This window comes from Pelmatolapia mariae, linkage group LG3_W, assembly GCF_036321145.2.
Source record: "Pelmatolapia mariae isolate MD_Pm_ZW linkage group LG3_W, Pm_UMD_F_2, whole genome shotgun sequence".
Classification (NCBI taxonomy): domain Eukaryota; kingdom Metazoa; phylum Chordata; class Actinopteri; order Cichliformes; family Cichlidae; genus Pelmatolapia; species Pelmatolapia mariae.
The window spans coordinates 20,318,956-20,336,699 of NC_086229.1; the positions used below are offsets into that span (position 1 = coordinate 20,318,956).

At 44.9% G+C, this 17,744-nt stretch overlaps 1 long non-coding RNA gene across 1 annotated transcript; it reads left to right on the forward strand.

Annotated features, from left to right (window-relative positions):
* Nucleotides 1-4,228: 4,228 nt before the first annotated feature.
* Nucleotides 4,229-16,425, forward strand: LOC134616273 (uncharacterized). Its single transcript, XR_010091432.1, has 3 exons — nt 4,229-4,268; nt 16,146-16,192; nt 16,341-16,425. It is a non-coding gene; the product is annotated as an uncharacterized LOC134616273 (long non-coding RNA).
* The last annotated feature ends 1,319 nt before the right edge of the window (nt 16,426-17,744 follow it).

The following is a 17,744-nucleotide window of genomic DNA, read 5'->3' on the forward strand; positions in this document are numbered from 1 at the left end:
CCCATGGGTAATTTTGAAATACAGGAAATGATTGACGTTTTTCTGCATGTTTTGTCTCCTACTTGGTTAATTATGGGTAACTATTAAAAGGGATCCTAATAATTAGGGGCTGGTGTGTAGCAGCCATAACTAAATGTATTGAATTTTGATGATCACTGGGTTTTCATTTGTTTGGTTGCTTTGGTGATGTGTAACCGGAGTCACGTGAGTGCTAGTGGTGACATTAAGAGGGCATTGTCAGTCTGTCATTCACTGGTTTGATTTTGACAGAGAGGAGGGCTGGGTAGCCGTAGTTTTTGTTGATCGCTGCACAACGAGTTTACCCTTGTTGCATTAGAGCCTATGATGTTTTAAGAGTCGATCAAATTACTCTGTAAACTTTCAAAGCACTTTAATAAACAAGCAAGCAATTCCACCTCTCGCATTATTGCGTAAAGTTGAAAGCGGCAAATAGGCAGGCTCCATCCCCGGCCTCTAGCGACTGTGGAAGTCGCTACATTATTATATACGACTGTCCATAATTGTGATGGACACACCAATTAGTTAAACTGCAGGAATGTCTTAAAGATATAAAGACCTGGATGGCCGCTAACCTTCTGCTTCTTAATTCAGATAAAACTGAGGTTATTGTACTCGGCCCTGAAAATCTTAGAAATATGGTATCTAATCAGATTATTACTCTGGATGGCATTACCATAGGCCTCCAGTAATGCTGTGAGGAACCTTGGAGTCATTTTTGACCGGGACATGTCCTTCAACGCACATATTAAACAAATATGTAAAACTGCTTTCTTCCATTTGTGCAACATCTCTAAAATTAGAAATATCCTGTCTCAGAGTGATGCTGAAAAACTAGTTCATGCATTTATTACTTCCAGGCTGGACTACTGTAATTCACTATTATCAGGATGTCCTAAAACTTCACTGAAAAGTCTTCAGCTAATCCAAAATGCCGCAGCAAGAGTACTGACAGGGACTAGAAAGAGAGAACATATTTCTCCTGTTTTGGCTTCCCTTCATTGGCTTCCTGTTAAATCCAGAATTGAATTCAAAATCGTGCTCCTCACATACAAGGTCTTAAATAATCAGGCCCCATCTTATCTTAATGACCTTGTAGTGCCATATCACCCTATTAGAGCACTTTGCTCTCGCTCTGCAGGCCTACTTGTTGTCCCTAGAGTATTTAAAAGTAGAATGGGAGGGAGAGCCTTCAGTTTTCAGGCCCCTCTTCTGTGGAACCAGCTTCCAGTTTGGATTCGGGAGATAGACACTATCTCTACTTTCAAGATTAGGCTTAAAACTTTCCTTTTTGCTAAAGCATATAGTTAGGGCTGGACCAGGTGACCCTGAATCCTCCCTTAGTCATGCTACAATAGACGTAGGCTGCCGGGGATTCCCATGATGCATTGAGTTTTTCCTTTCCAGTCACCTTTCTCACTCACTATGTGTTAATAGACCTCTCTGCATCGAATCATATCTGTTATTAATCTCTGTCTCTCTTCCACAGCATGTCTTTATCCTGTTTTCCTTCTCTCACCCCAACCGGTCACAGCAGATGGCCGCCCCTCCCTGAGCCTGGCTCTGCCGGAGGTTTCTTCCTGTTAAAAGGAAGTTTTTCCTTCCCACTGTCGCCAAAGTGCTTGCTCATAGGGGGTCATATGATTGTTGGGTTTTTCTCTGTATTTATTATTGTGCGATCTACTGTACAATATAAAGCGCCTTGAGGTGACTTTTGTTGTGATTTGGCGCTATATAAATAAAATTGAATTGAATTGAATTGAATGTTTTGGAGAAACGCCCTCCCTCCTTCTGCTCAGTCCTCTCCGGTGTTCCACTCAAGGTTGTTCATTTCAACCTGTTTTATTTTGGTAAATATGGCCTCTGGTGTCAGACGTTGTCTAGATGAGTTTCAGCTGTGTCACATGACCCTCCTGTGATGACCTCAGATGTATAAATGGCTCTGTCCTTCCCTCAGTCTTTATGTCAGTGTCAGTTTCTCCTCCTCATGTGCTGCCAGCCTCTTTTAGATTCTCTTTAGTTTGTTCCTCGTGTCCTTTTATTCCTCACATTAAGACATCAAACTCATTAAAGGATCAGTCTGCCTCCTGAAACACATTTGTGCCGTCTTGAAGATGCTGTTCTGTAAAACAGGGACACAGACGAGCCCAGCACAGTTCACAACACAACTACAGACACACAAAATATCAGTTTAGTCAAACAGAACAGACTGCTGTGTTTACTGTAATAAGCATACACGTTTACAGCTGTTTGTTGGCCTCATGTTTTGCTCCCAGCCCATGAAACTTCGGATGCATTATGTTGATTTTGAGGTTTTCAGGGAGTTTGTGTCATCAGGCTTGTTCTACACACTGTCAATCAAAGCTACAAGCTGACATGGAGTTAGCTTTGATTTGGAATCACTTTTAAAAAAGATATATTTCCATGAAAAGACTAAATGTGTTTTCATTCTTTATACAAAGTTTGTCCCATTTCACAGGCTCATGCTGACCAATCAGAAGCATCCATTTCACTCACATCTTTAAGTTGTCCTCTGCTGAACATCTTCTGAACCACAAAGAAACTTTCCTGAACTTTATCTTCCAACACTGGCCTGATGTTTCACTGTCAGTCTGGAGTTTGGCTCATAGTGAACCTGCACAAGTCCTGTTGGATTTGACAGACTCACAATAGAAGCATCAGTTGAAATCAAAAAGGAAAATAGAGCCTGGAATCAATCAATGTATTTTTCTACTTTTCCTTTTTATAAGATCAATATTTTCTTTATTTCTATACACAGTGTGTGAGTAACGGCTGACAGAGAGAATGAGATCCCTGAATGCAGTAAGTCCTACTTTTTTGTTGAAAGTAGAAAAAAGTAGAGCGCAGACAGAGCTGAAAACTGGTGGCAGCTGAGGTCACGTGATCTTAGTGTTTGAACCACGCGTTGGACCAGTGTTTCCAAACATCTGCACTTCAGAAGCTCCAAAGTGTGGAAACGTCACTGTGGAGCGTCTCATCCCTATTTAAGAGATCTTCTTGGCTCTGCAAAGCTAAGCTTGCAAAAAGCACCATAGTTTGTGAATCCCAACCAATCAGAGCGCTCCTTATGTCACGTCACATGACTCGTGTGTTTTCCTCTTTGATTAGCACCCAAAGAACTAAAGAAAGGCTAAAAGGACGTTCAGCCAATCAAATCCCTCCTAGGAACAGGAAGTCTAGAGAGGAAATGGAGCAGAGAAGGAGAATCACCAGTTTAAAGTTCTGAGTTTTAAACTGGTGACCCTCTAAAGAGGCTTTTATTGACTCTTTCTGTTTTCTTTACAGCTTTTTTCACCATTTAAACTGTTTAATATTATATTAAAAATAACTTTTGGATAGTTTTTTCTACATTTGCAATAAAATGTGACACAAATAATGACTTTCTGACTTTACTTTGGACTAATCGAACGACTCAAACTGGCTATGTTGGACTTGGTGTTGAAGCAGCTCCCAGTTTCAGTTTAGGAGACAGACATCCTCTGTACTTTGAAGATCAGCTTCAAACTTTCCTTTTTGATAAAGCTTATAGTTAGAGCTGGATCAGGTGATCCTGAAACATCCCTTCGTTATGCTGCTATAGGCTCAGGCTGTTGCTGGACTTCCCATGATGCTCTGCTTTCTTCTCCACTCCCCTCTTTTCACTCCTGATGCTTTTATATGTCACTACTGCATGACCTTAACTTTTGTCTTCTCTCTCCTTAGTTTGTGTTTTGTCCTTGTCTCTCTGAGCTCATCTCTTCTCTTTCCCCTCACCCTGCAACAAGTCATTGTAGATGCTCCTCCTGGAGCCTGTTTTCACTGGGAGGATCTTTGTGTCAAAGGGAGTTCTTCCTTCCCACCATCACCAAGCGCTGCTCACAGTGGATTGTCTGGTGGTTGGGGCTTTCTCTCTAATATTGGAGGCTGTTACCTTACACTGGTAAACAGCTTGAGATGACTGTTTGAATTGTCACTTATAAATAAAGTTACATTGAATGGATGTAAATGGGTAGATTTTATTGTGATAAAGAGAAAATGATTGTTGACAGATGGATTGTTGTTTTGTGTGTCTGCAGTCTGTCAGGCTGTCTGATCACAGTGGAAGGCTGTACTTCTCTGGCCTCAGCTCTGAGCTCCAACCCCTCCCATCTGAGAGAGCTGGACCTGAGCTACAATCATCCAGATGACTCAGGAATGGAGCTGCTGTCGGCTGGACTGAAGGATCCAGGCTGGAGACTGGACACTTTCAGGTATGGAGAGAATGTCTGATACAGGAGTAAGAGCTGGAAACATTTCCTGTGTCCTTCACTCACTTCCTGTTTGTTTCCTGCAGATGAGACATGAACAATCACACATGCAGGAATATTTTCAGAGACAGACACACTAGTCTAGCTGGATAGTGCATGGATATTTATGTAGGGGATCTCCAAGGAGTTTGTTTGCATGAACATTAATGATAAGAGTTTCATTAAAAGTAGACCTACAGTTAGGTCCATAAATATTTGGACAGACAACTTTACAGGGCTCTAGAGTGCGATCAATTTGGTCGCAAATGCGACCCATGGCAAAAAGTTAGTCTAGAGCCCTGCTTTAGATACCCTTTATTAGGTCACAGGTGTACTGTACCTGAGATGGTGGCCACTGTGTACCTAATAAAGTCTCAGCCATGTGTATGTCTCCCATGCTGTATGTCCACAGTCACAGTGACAGTCAGTGACACTGACAGAAGGATGAAACAAGGCTGTGAATCATTTCAGTCTGTGTGTGTGACAAAGAGGAAGACAGGAGCAGCTAACATTTGGAAATGGAAGCTTAAATACTTAAAACTCTGATAAGCTAATGCTGCTAATGGGCCGTGTTAAAATCAATATTTCATTCTCATTCTGTTGTTTGACAACAATAACAAAAAAAATATACTTGAGAACACATTTATTGACGATTCAGCTGTGAATGTAGAGTTTGTCAGAGTGCATCATAGTCACACAAATCCTGACCATAGCAAAGTGGCCTACTTAGCATTAGCTGCTCATGTTGTAGATAGCGAGGCAAAACAGTATTAGCATTAGCTGCTAATGGCAGCCTATTTAGCATAAACTCCTCACATCTTTGTAACCCAATGGAAAAGAGTATTAGCATTAGCTACTATCATTGTTAAAAAGAGAAAACATTGTTAGCATTATCCAATAATGCTAACTCACATCAAATTAGCATTAGCTAATAACAACAGCCTACTTAGCATTAGCTGCTTTGCTTTTATAAAGCAAAGGAAAACGATATGAGCATTCAGTGCTAATGCTTATTCACCTAGAATTAGAATTAGCCTAATGGCGTTCTACTTTAACTCTAGACATCACAGTGGAAAAGACTATTAGCATTAGCTACTCACATTGGTCGTGTCCAAATTCATGGGCTGCATCCTCCTGAGGACGCATTTGTAGACCGATTACGTCACAGCGACGCGCCATAGGCTGTCCAAATTCGTAGACTCCTCCGAATGCAGCCGACAGATGCGTCCTCCTTTTCCCCGAATTTGAAGGATGGGTCGGGTGAGTCCTTCGTGGCCCACCATATCCCAGAATGCATAGCCCAGCCAAACTCCAGTTTCCGGCAATGGCGGCCGCTGCTAAGTTTTAAAATTATTTTTTTTTATCTTTCTGGGTCACAAAATAAACTTTTAACATATTTTCAGGCGAGAATGTAGCTGTGTAAACTTAAAATATCTGCTCGGTTTATCAAGGTATTGCATATTTGCAAAAGTGCTTCGACGTTTTCGGAGATGTCTGTTACCCACCAGCTTGATAGCTAACCGAGAGCTCGAGGGTCACTGAAGCCGCCGAGAACGGCACAACTCCCGGCACATCATTTTCAGATCACCGCGGACTTTCGCTACTCAGGTTAAACGTAATATAACCTAAAAAGTATATTGTTTATCTTTTTTCAGTGTTTTATTTGTTTGTGAGTAAATCGGTTTGACTGAGATTAAAGTTATTAGATTAGATAAAATAAAACTTTATTAATCCCCCGGGGGGTTTTCACACAGCTGAATAAACATCAAACAGAAAACTGATTAAACAGAAGTTTGAAATGGTCGAGAATTTACGCCAGTGTCCTGTTATATTTTACATAGCAAGGAGCAGACGGCTGAGTTTATTAAACTCCACCCAGACAGCGGTGACGTTAATCAGAAGGCTAGACCGTCCAATTTCACAGCCGTTTACTTCCGGCCTACCCGACCTTCTGAGGACCCGGCCCACGTAGACCGCAAAGGCCGGGTCCTCAGGAGGATGCAGCCCATGAATTTGGACACGACCATTGTTAAAAAGCAAGGGAAAACAGTGTTAGCATTAGCAGATAATGCTAATTCACCCAAAATTAGCATTAGCTAATAACGGCAAGCTACTTAGCATTAGCTGCTCACATTGTTATAAAGCAAGAAAATATGGTATTAGCATCAGGTACTAATGCTTATTCACCTCAAATTAGCATTAGCTAATAACTGCAGCTTACTTAGCATTAGCTGGTCACATTGTTATAACGCAAGGGGAATTAGTGTTAGCATTAGCTACTTACATTATTAAAAAGTAAGGGAAAACAGTGTTAGCATTAGCGCATATTGCTAATTCGCATCAATTTAGCATTAGCTAATAACGGCAGCCTACTTAGCATTAACCGCTCACATTGTTATAACCCAAAGGAAAAGAGTGTTAGAATTAGCTGCCAATGCCTAATCAGCTAAAAATTAGCATTAGCCACTAATGACAGTCTATTTAGCATTGTCTCCTCACTAATATAATGGAAATTCACATCAAATTAGCATTAGCTGCTCACATTGTTATAAGGAAAGGGAAAACGGTAATAGCATTACCTGCTAATAATTATTCACCGCTAGAATAAGCCGCTAATAGCAGCCTATTTAGCATTAACTCCTCACATCGTTATAATGCAAGGGAAAGAGTTAGCATTATCGGATAATGCTAATTCACATCAAATTATCATTAGTTAATAACGGTAGCCTTCTTATCATTAGCTGCTGTCATTCTCATAAAGCAAAGGAAAACGGTATGAGCATTAGCTGCTAATGCTTATTCACCTAAAATTAGAATTACCCACTAATGGCGTCCTAACTCTACACATCGCAGGGGAAAAGAGTCTTAGCATTAGCTGCTCGCATTGTTAAAATCAAAGGAAAAATTGTGTTAGCATTATCTACTCATATTGTTAAAAAGTAAGAAAAAAATATTGTTAGCATTAGCAGATAATGCTAATTCACTCCTCACATCGTTATAATGCAAGAAAATAATGTATTAGCATTAGCTGCCAATGCTTTAGCCACTAATGGCAGCCTATTTAGCATTAACTTTTTTTATGCTAAATTATGCTATAAAATGTGTCCCAGGGATCCCAGGGGCTACGTTGTCTGGGGGCTTTTGCCCCCTGGTAGGGTCTCCCATGGCAAATTGGTCCTGGGTGAGGGACCAGACAAAGAGCGATTCAGAAGATCCTTATGAAGAGAACATCGAGGGAACAGTTTACCCTCCCCGGGATAGGGTTACCGGGGCCCCGCCCCGGAGCCAGGCCCGGGGAGTGTGCCCGAGGGCGAGCGTCTGATGGCCGGGCCTTAGTCCATGGGGCCCGGCCGGGCACAGCCCGAAGAGGAGACATGGGCCCATCCTCCCGCAGGCCCACCACCCGCAGAAGGCGCCATAGGGGTCGGGTGCATTGTGTGCCGGGCGGCGGCCAGGAGCGGAGGCCCTGGCGGACTGATCCCCAGCTGCCAAGACTGGCAATTGGGACATGGACACCTCTCTGGTGGGGAAGGAGCCCGAGTTAGTGCGTGAGGTTGAGAGGTACCGGCTAGATATAGTCGGGCTCACCTCTACGCATGGCTTGGGCTCTGGAACCAGTCTCCTGGAGAGGGGATGGACTCTGTCTCAGTGTGGAGTTGCCCCTGGTGAGAGGCGGCGGGCTGGAGTGGGTATTCTAATATCATCCCCTCGGCTTGCTTGCCGGTACGTTGTGGTTTTTCCCAGTGGATGAGAGGGTTTGTTCCCTGCCTCAGGGTCGGGGAACGGGTACTGACTGTCATCTGCGCTTATGTGCCGAGTGGCAGCTCAGAGTACCTAGCCTTCTTAGAGTCCCTGGGAGGGGGGGGGGTGCTGGAAGGTGCCCCACCTGGAGACTCTGTTGTCCTGCTGGGAGACTTCAATGCTCACGTGGGTAACGACAGTGAGACCTGGAGGGGCGTGATTGGGAGGAACGGCCTCCCTGATCTGAATCCGAGCGGTGTATTATTATTGGACTTCTGTGCAACTCACAGTTTGGCCATAACGAACACCTTGTTCGAACATAAGAGTGTCCATAAGTGCACGTGGCACCAGGACGCTCTAGGTCGCAGGTCGATGATCGATTTTGTAATCGTATCACCAGACCTGCGACCAAATGTTCTGGACACTCGGGTAAAGAGAGGGGCTGAGCTGTCAACTGATCCCCACCTGGTGGTGAGTTGGATCAGGTGGCGGGGGAGGACGCTGGACAGACCCGGTGCACCTAAATGCGTAGTAAGGGTGTGCTGGGAACGTCTAGCAGAGGCCCCAGTCCGCGAGATCTTCAACGCACTCCTCCGGCAGAGCTTCAACAGCATTCCGAGGGAGACTGGGGACATTGAGTCCGAATGGACCATGTTCAGCGTCTCCATCGCCGAAGCTGCTGCACTGAGCTGCGGCCGCAAGGTGGTTGGCTCCTGCCGTGGTGGTAATCCCTGAACCAAATGGTGGACACCAGAGGTGAAGGGAGCCACCAGGCTGAAGAAGGAGTCCTATCAGGCTTGGTTAGCCTGTGGGACTCCGGAGGCAGCCGACAGGTATCGACAGGCCAAGCGGAATGCACCTCGGGCAGTGGCTGAAGCAAAACCTCGGGTGTGGGAGGAGTTCGGAGAGGCCATGGAAAAAGACTTTCGGACTGCCTCGAAGAGATTCTGGCAAACCGTCAGGCGTCTCAGGAGGGGAAAGCGGTGCTCTACCTGCACTGTTTATAGTGCTGGTGGAGCGCTGCTGACGTCGACTGAGAAAATTGTCAGGCGGTGGAAGGAATACTTCGAGGACCTGCTTAATCCCAGTGACACGTCTTCCGAGGAGGAAGCAGTGTCTGGGGATGAGGGGAATGACCCGCCAATTTCCGGGTACGAGGTCACTGAGGCAGTTAAACAACTCCTTGGTGGCAGAGTCCCTGGTGTTGATGAGGTCCGCCCCAAGTTCCTGAAGGCTCTGGACGTTGTAGGGCTGTCCTGGTTGACACGCCTCTACAATGTTGCGTGGAGATCAGGGGCAGTACCCCTGGATTGGCAGACTGGGGTGGTGATCCCCATCTTTAAGAAGGGAGACCGAAGGGTGTGTTCCAACTACAGGGGGATCACACTCCTCAGCCTCCCTGGGAAAGTCTATGCCAGGGTGCTGGAAAGGAGAGTTCGTCCGCTAGTCGAACCTCGGATACAGGAGGAACAATGCGGTTTTCGTCCTGGTCGCGGAACACTAGACCAGCTCTTTATCCTCTCAAGGATATTTGAGAATGCATGGGAGTTTGCCCAGCCAGTCTACATGTGTTTTGTGGACTTGGAGAAGGCATTCGATCGTGTCCCTCAGGGTGTCCTGTGGGAGGTGTTGTGGGAGTATGGGGTGTCTGGCCCATTGCTACGGGCCATTCGATCCCTATACAACCGTTGCAAGAGTTTGGTTCGCATTTCGACAATAATTCGGACTTGTTGCCGGTGGGTGATGGGCTCCGCCAGGGCTGCCCTTTGTCACCGGTTCTGTTCATAATTTTTATGGACAGGATTTCTAGGCACAGCCAAGTGGCGGAGGGCTTTCACTTCGGTGGCCTCAGAATCTCATCTCTGCTTTTTGCGGATGATGTGGTTCTGTTGGCTTCATCGGGTGAGGGCCTCCAGCTCGCGCTGGAACGGTTCGCAGCCGAGTGTGAAGCAGCGGGAATGAGGATCAGCACCTCCAAATCTGAGGCCATGGTTCTCAGCCGAGCCGGAAAAGGGTGGAGTGCCCACTCCGGCTCGGGGATGAGTTCCATCCCCGAGTGGAGGAGTTCAAGTATCTCGGGGTCTTGTTCGCGAGTGATGGGAGAAGGGAGCCGGAAATCGACAGACGGATTGGTGCTGCGGCTGCAGTGATGCGGTCGCTGCACCGGTCCGTCGTGGTGAAGAGGGAGCTGAGTGTAAAAGCAAATCTCTCAATTTACCGGTCGATCTACGTCCCTACCCTGACCTATGGCCACGAGCTGTGGGTAGTGACCGAAAGAACGAGATCGCGGATACAAGCGGCAGAAATGAGCTTACTCCGAAGGGTGGTTGGCCTCTCCCTTAGAGATAGGGTGAGAAGTTCGGCCATCCGGGAGGGGCTCAGAGTAGAGCCGCTGCTCCTCTACATCGAAAGGAGCCAAGGAGGTGGTTCGGGCATCTGACAAGGATACCTCCTGGGCGCCTCCTGGGTGAGGTGTTCCGGGCATGTCCCACCGGGAGGAGGCCCCGGGGCAGACCCAGGACACGCTGGAGAGATTATATCTGTCGGCTGGCCTGGGAACGCCTTGGTGTTCCCCCGGATAAGCTGGAGGAGGTGGCTCGGGAGAGGGAGGTCTGGGCTTCTCTGCTTAGGCTGCTGCCCCCGCGACCCGGCTTCGGATAAAGCGGATGAAGATGGATGGATGGATGGATGGATGGATTTTTAAAAGCAAGAAAATATTGTATTACCATTAGCTACTAACGGTAGCCTACTTAGCAGTAGCTGCTCACATTGTTATAATGCAAGGGTAAAGAGTGTTAGCATTAGCCGTTCACATTGTTATAAAACAAAGGAAAAACTGTGTTAGCATTAGCTATTCACGTCGTTAAAACGTAAAGGACAACGGTATTAAGTTAGCGTTAAAAATAGTTAGCATTTGCTATTAACAGTAGCGTACCTACTTAGCATTAGCTGCTCACCTTGTTATCAAGCAAGGGACAACGGTATTAGCATTAGCTACTTATTTTTCGTTTTTCCTCAAATTAGCATTTCATGCGAATAGCAGCCTACTTAGCATTTGTTGATCACAATATTTGAAACCACAGGAAACTGTGTCAGTGTTGATAAGGAGGTTTCAAGATGGCGCCAGTATGTTCGGCTCGCCGTCACTCCACCTGTTTTTTGGTTTTCTGTTTGCTGTTCATTGCCTTAATTAATTAATTAACTCGCTCCGGACGTATGACCGAAAAATTCTTTTTATTATCCGAGACTTAGCAGTGACACCACCTTTGTCCTTTGTTTTTGATGGGCAAACAAGCAATGCCCCTCCACCGCTCAATGGCATTCCGCCTTATCTACGTCGCACCTGGTTCCTCCCTCCCAAGCTATATCGGAGAAAACGCTGGAGAAGACTAGGGAAGCGAAGTGGTCTCTTAGTTCGTACAAAGGCATTCCTGTCACTTTCTTGCCTGGCTGATCCTCTCCTTGTACAAATGGGTTTTTGCTACTCTGCTACTGTGAGAGGCTCACTCCAACCCAGAGGACCCTGGGTGTGCACTGTCTCTCCAACTCCGCCTGGTGCTGCTCCTGTTTCACCGGTGGGCCCGCTTTTCGGCCCGCCCTTCCTTCAGTCGTCTGGTTTGCTCCTCGCCATGCCAGCGGTGGCGTTCTGCTCAGGTGAGCAACTCTCTTCCACCTCCGGCCCGCGCCTGATGCCTGCTCCTCTCCTGCGTGATTCTCCTAGTATGTCGCTGGTTGCTCCTGCTTCGGGTGTTGGGTCAGCGGCTCTTCTACAGCCACGGATCCGCAGATTTGGTACCGTTATTTCAAACCTCCGCCCACTCAGCCGCACATCAATCCCGATGACAGCTACTGATCTCATTTTATCTATGGCTTTGATCAACACTCGTTCCCTCTCCAATAAGACGTTTCTGCTTAAGGATTTTTTTCTCTTCTCACGAACTGGATTTTATGTTCCTGACTGAGACCTGGCTTCATGCTGGTGAGACTGTGGCTTTCTCTGAGCTTCTTCCGCCAGGCTGTTGTTTTTTCAACTCTCCCAGGTCTTCTGGTAAAGGTGGAGGCCTTGCCTGTGTTTTTAAATCAGTTTATGACTGTCATCAGATTTCATCTTCCTCCTTTTCCAGCTTTGAACTGCAGCTTTTTAAACTGAATTCATCTATTCCATTACTGTGTGCAGTAGTGTACCGTCCTCCCAATATCAACAAGGATTTTATTAGTGAGTTTGGGGAATTCTTATCAGGACTTTCAGTAGATTTTGATCATTTTCTTATTGTTGGCGATCTGAATATCCATGTGTGTTGTCCATCTAAACCTCTGGTTAGAGACTTTGTATCACTGCTGGACTCCTTTAACCTGACTCAGTGTGTGTCTGGCTCCACACATGAGAAAGGTCACACACTGGACCTCGTCATGTCCCACGGCCTGAGTATCCACTCCAGGCGCTCCTCCAGGTGTGCTGAGAGAAAGTGGAAAAAGGACAAGCTGCAAATCTCCTTCAATATCCTGAGAGACTCTCTTTTAACTTATCAGAAAGCTGCTAAAGAGGCTAAGTCTTCCTATATATCTAACCTGGTTAGCAGTAATGTCCATAAACCTCAGACTTTGTTTCGTGTCTTAAACTCCATCGTTGATCCTCATACGTCCACTTGCCTCACACCTTCTGCCACCCTTTGCAATGACTTTTTATGTTTCTTTGTTGATAAGATTTCCTCCCTGCAGTCTGTCATTCCACCTCCACTTTTCAGTCCCTGTGTTTCTCTCCCGTGCCAATCTGCCTTTAATCAGTTTGAGCTAATTTCTCTTTCTCAGCTGCATGAAACAGTCTGCAAGGTCAAGTCTACCAACTGTTCCACTGACGCTATCCCCTCTCGTCTTCTGAAGCAGGTCCTGGACTCAGTTGGACCTGTCCTTCTGGTCCTGATCAATGCCTGTCTCAGCTCTGGTTGTTTTCCAACACCTTTTAAGCATGCTGTTGTTCAACCTCTCCTCAAAAAGCCTAACCTGGATCCATCTATACTCTCTAATTATAGGCCCATCTCCAATCTGCCCTTTCTGTCCAAAGTATTGGAACGTGTTGTCTTCAGGCAGCTCCAGTCATTTTTAGACAACAACAGTCTCTATGAGAAGTTTCAGTCTGGTTTTAGAGCTCGTCACAGCACTGAAACCGCCTTACTGAGAGTTTTTAATGATTTGCTTTTAACTGTAGACTCTGGTCGTGCTGCTGTCCTTGTAACCTTAGATCTGACAGCAGCCTTCGACACTGTCGATCACAACATACTGTTATCCCGCGTAGAACACTGTGTCGGTTTGAAAGGTACTGTTTTAAAGTTTTTCCAGTCCTACCTGGATAACAGGAGTTTCTCTGTTCACCTCGGCGAACTGTCATCTCCCAGAGCTCCTTTAACTTGTGGTGTACCTCAGGGGTCCATTCTAGGCCCCCTGCTGTTTATTCTGTATTTGCTCCCTCTGGGCGATGTGCTGCGCAAACACAATGTGTCCTTCCACTCTTTTGCTGGTGACATTCAGATCTACCTCCCTCTGAGGTTAGACTGTAAGGACTCTCTGCAGCCGTTATTCTCCTGTCTGTCTGACGTTAAGACTTGGATGGCTCTTAACTTTCTACATCTAAATGAAAGTAAAACTGAAGTCATTGTGTTTGGGCTTCCTAAAGACCCCAACCCTTCCTTTGATTTTATGGGACCCCTAACTTCTGAATGTACTTCCTCCATTAAGAGCCTTGGTGTTACTTTTGACAGTGCTTTTAAATTTGATAAACCAATCAGCTCCGTAGTCAAGGGATCTTTTTATCACCTACGGATTTTAGCGAAAGTCAAGTCCTACCTGTGCAGGAACAATCTAGAAAGGGTGGTCCATGCTTTTATTACTTCACGGCTGGACTACTGTAACTCCCTTTATGCTGGTTTAGATCGTTCCTGTCTGCATCGCCTCCAACTGGTGCAGAACGCTGCTGCTCGCATGCTGACCGGTTCCAAAAAGAGAGACCACATCACTCCGGTCCTCTCCTCTCTCCACTGGCTCCCAGTTGCTTTTAGGATTGATTTTAAAATTTTACTGCTGGTTTTTAAGGTTCTTAACGGTACTGCACCTCCTTACCTGGCAGAGCTTCTTAGCATTTACTGCCCCAGGAGATCTTTGAGGTCAGCAGACTTGAGGCTTTTAGACGTTCCCAGGTACAGATTAAAGACTAGGGGAGAGAGGGCTTTTGCTGTAGCTGCACCCAGACTGTGGAACAGCTTACCCCCTCAGATCAGATTCTCCACAAGCCTAGGAACTTTTAAAACTGCTCTTAAAACTCACCTCTTTTCTTTGGCCTTTAGCAAGGTTTAACCTATTGTTTTAATTTATTGTTTTATCAGTGAGGTATTTTATGTACCGTGTTTTATAGTATTTTATGTTTGTATTTTATTGTACAGCACTTTGGTCAGCCTTGGCTGTTTTTAAATGTGCTTTATAAATAAACTTGACTTGACTTGACTTAAATGCTAATTCACATCAAAATGGCATTTGCTGTAACGGTAGCCTACTTAGCATTAGCTGCTCACATTGTTATAAATTAAGAGACAACAGTATTAGCATTTGCTGCTAATGTATTTTCACCTTAAATTAGCATTAGCTGCTAATGGCAGCCTACTCAGCATTAACTCCTCATATTGTCATAATGCAAGGGAAAAGGGTATAAGTGTTAGCTATTCAGAAAGGGAAAACAGTGTTAGCGTTAGCATATAATGCTTATTCACATCAAATTAGTATTAGATCAGAGCAGTTAACAGTGCTAATGGCCCCAAAGAGCTGTTCCACAGTAACTGTAGCCCTGACAACACTTAAAATAAAGCGTACTGTATAGTTCAACTAAGAGTGATTGTTGTTGGACAAAATATGTTTTGCTGCTAATCATCCACAGCAATACAATTAGCATAGTGATAATAGGCTGCTGTTAGCTAGCAGTGGGGGGTGTTGGGGGGGGGAGGACCTCTTTCTATGACTCACTAGAGGATTCAAACCAATCAGATGAAAATATTCACATGACTCCCATTCCTTGAAGTGTATTTGTGAAAATGTTGGACTGTTCCTTTATCAGTGTCTAACAGTATGTTTATGAGAGCCATGTAATGTCGAGAGAGAGAGAGAGGGAGAGAGAGAGAGAGAGTTTTGATACGTGAGAGATTTGTGATGTTTAGTGTGTTTGGAGGCTGTAGTTAGTGGGTCGTTAGTGTATAGTTGGTGTGTAGTTAGTGTGTACTGTAGTCATTGTTTTGTGTGTTGTTTTGTGTGTGCGGTCTCCACATGGAAAACAGGAGTGATCCACCTCCTGCTGTCAGACCTGCAGGTTTATCCCTGTGCTGTTCTCCTCTGTCCTATAGTGGACACAAACTATTTTTTGCAGTGGCACAAATCATTTGTGTGGTTTCTTATTTGGTGCAGAACGCCTGATTGTTCTGTAAATAGTTTGAAATGGTTATATCAAAACCGCCTGAGGCCTCGGCTGCATTTTTTGGGAAAATAGTTGCAGAGTTGTTGTTTGCAAAACTTGTGCATCATTTTTTTAAAATGTACAAAATGATTGGTTAAGCATGTTTGTGGTTTTTACAGTAAAACTCGGACTTTTTTCTCCTCTGATATTTTGTCCAATGACTGGAGATATGGTGTTGATGAATGTGTCAGAACTAATCCAAAGATATAACCCTGTGCAGTCTGGAGAAATGGCATCATCCAGTCTGTCCTGTTTCCATCAATCACTGTCTGCTTGGCCTCAGCCATGAAGCATGATGGGGCCAGAGAGTAAGGTCTTTAGAGAGGCTCATCTGTGCTGTCTTTCCTCCATCCAGGACCTGTAAAGGTCCAGAATGAGGGACAAACACATCTCTACAGACCTTTCACATCATGGAGATAAACTGTTCACATTTCTTCCTTCAGGCAGACGATACAGAGTGTTGTTAACAAAAAAACAGACACCACAGACAATTCATTCCCCCGGGCTTTCACTTTGATGAACACTGTGAATGTTCATGTGTATGAGAGCCATGTAATGTCCATGTGTGCATGCTGACTGTGCTGCTCTGACCCCCCTCCTCCTTTCAGGGTGGAGCCTGCTGGAGTCCGATGGTTGAGACCAGGTCTGAGGAAGTGTAAGTGTGTTTTTAATGGGATTCATGAAAACAAAGCAGCACACATTCAACCATCTTCATCATGTCAGGAGTCATCATCAAAGTGTCAATCAATGAACAGATGATGGATCAATAACTGCAGCTGGATTGTGTTTGTTCTCTCCATCAGATTCCTGTCAACTCACAATCGACGCAAACACAGTGAACACAAACCTCCAACTGTCTGACAACAACAGGAAGGTGACACATGTGGAGGAGGTTCAGTCATATCCTGATCATCCAGACAGGTTTGATGTTCATGAACAGCTGCTGTGTAGAAATGGTCTGACTGGTCGCTGTTACTGGGAGGTCGAGTGGAGAGGAGACGTTAATATATCAGTGAGTTACAGAAGAATCAGAAGGAAAGGAGGCAGTGACTGTTTGTTTGGAAACAATGATCAGTCCTGGAGTCTGAGATGCTCTGATGATGGTCCTCGTCATGTCTGTCACAATAACAGAAAAACATCAATCTCATCCTCATCCTCCTCTGTCTCTAACAGAGTAGCAGTGTATGTGGACTGTCCTGCTGGCACTCTGTCCTTCTACAGAGTCTCCTCTGACACTCTGATCCACCTCCACACCTTCAACACCACATTCACTGAAACCCTTTATCCTGGGTTTAGGTTCAGTTACTTGTCTCCTTGTTCCTCAGTGTCCCTGTGCTGAGTGGAGTGTAAAGAGTGTCTCCGGTTAGAGAAACACTCTGACTGTTGAACAGATAGTTCAGTCTGTACATGTCTGTCTCTTTCACTCACAAACACGTTTCAGATTCATGGATTCAATCAGTTGATGTTTGAAACTCTTCTAAATGATTCCTTGTAAACTTCTTCCTCTTCAGTCCTTTAAAGATGGAAGCTCCAATTTTTCCAGGATCCACATGTTTTTTCTGTCTTTTTCCACTCAAAACTTCACAGTGAATCTTAGTATGTTGTGTTTCTCTGAAGCTCAGTTCACAACCAGCTCCTCTGCATTTTCAACAAGTCTGAGCTCATTAAAATCAATCAAAATGTTTGATTTCTCTTTCTTAATGGGATGTTTCCATCATGGCTGAATAAATGGACATCCAATAGTACTCAGTGTATCAAATATTAAAGACATTCAGCACCTCTCATGTTTCGGTCATTGTATAAAAACAGCTGCTTTTTAAAACTGATCCAATCACAGAAACATGAACTTGCACATTGATCAGATCAATACGTACAGCTCTGATGTCACTAACGTCTCCTTGAACTTTTCATTGATGGTGATTTGTGGCCCTCTGCTGGTGAGAAGATGAACTACATGATGTCAGTTGAATGAGCACAGATGACATGAAGTGTTTTTAAATCTGCTTTTTCTAATTGTTCTGGGTCCTGCTCCAGGAAACAGCTTCAACAAACTCTGGCTTTCAAAATAAGACCTCAGTCTGAGTTTTTAAAAAAAAGATCTTACTTTTTTGTTTCTTTGTTTGTTTTTGTCCCATTTGGATCTTTAGCCATTAGAATGGTTGTCTTAAGGCCAAGAGAGATGCCAAGCGGATTTACTTTACCAAGTG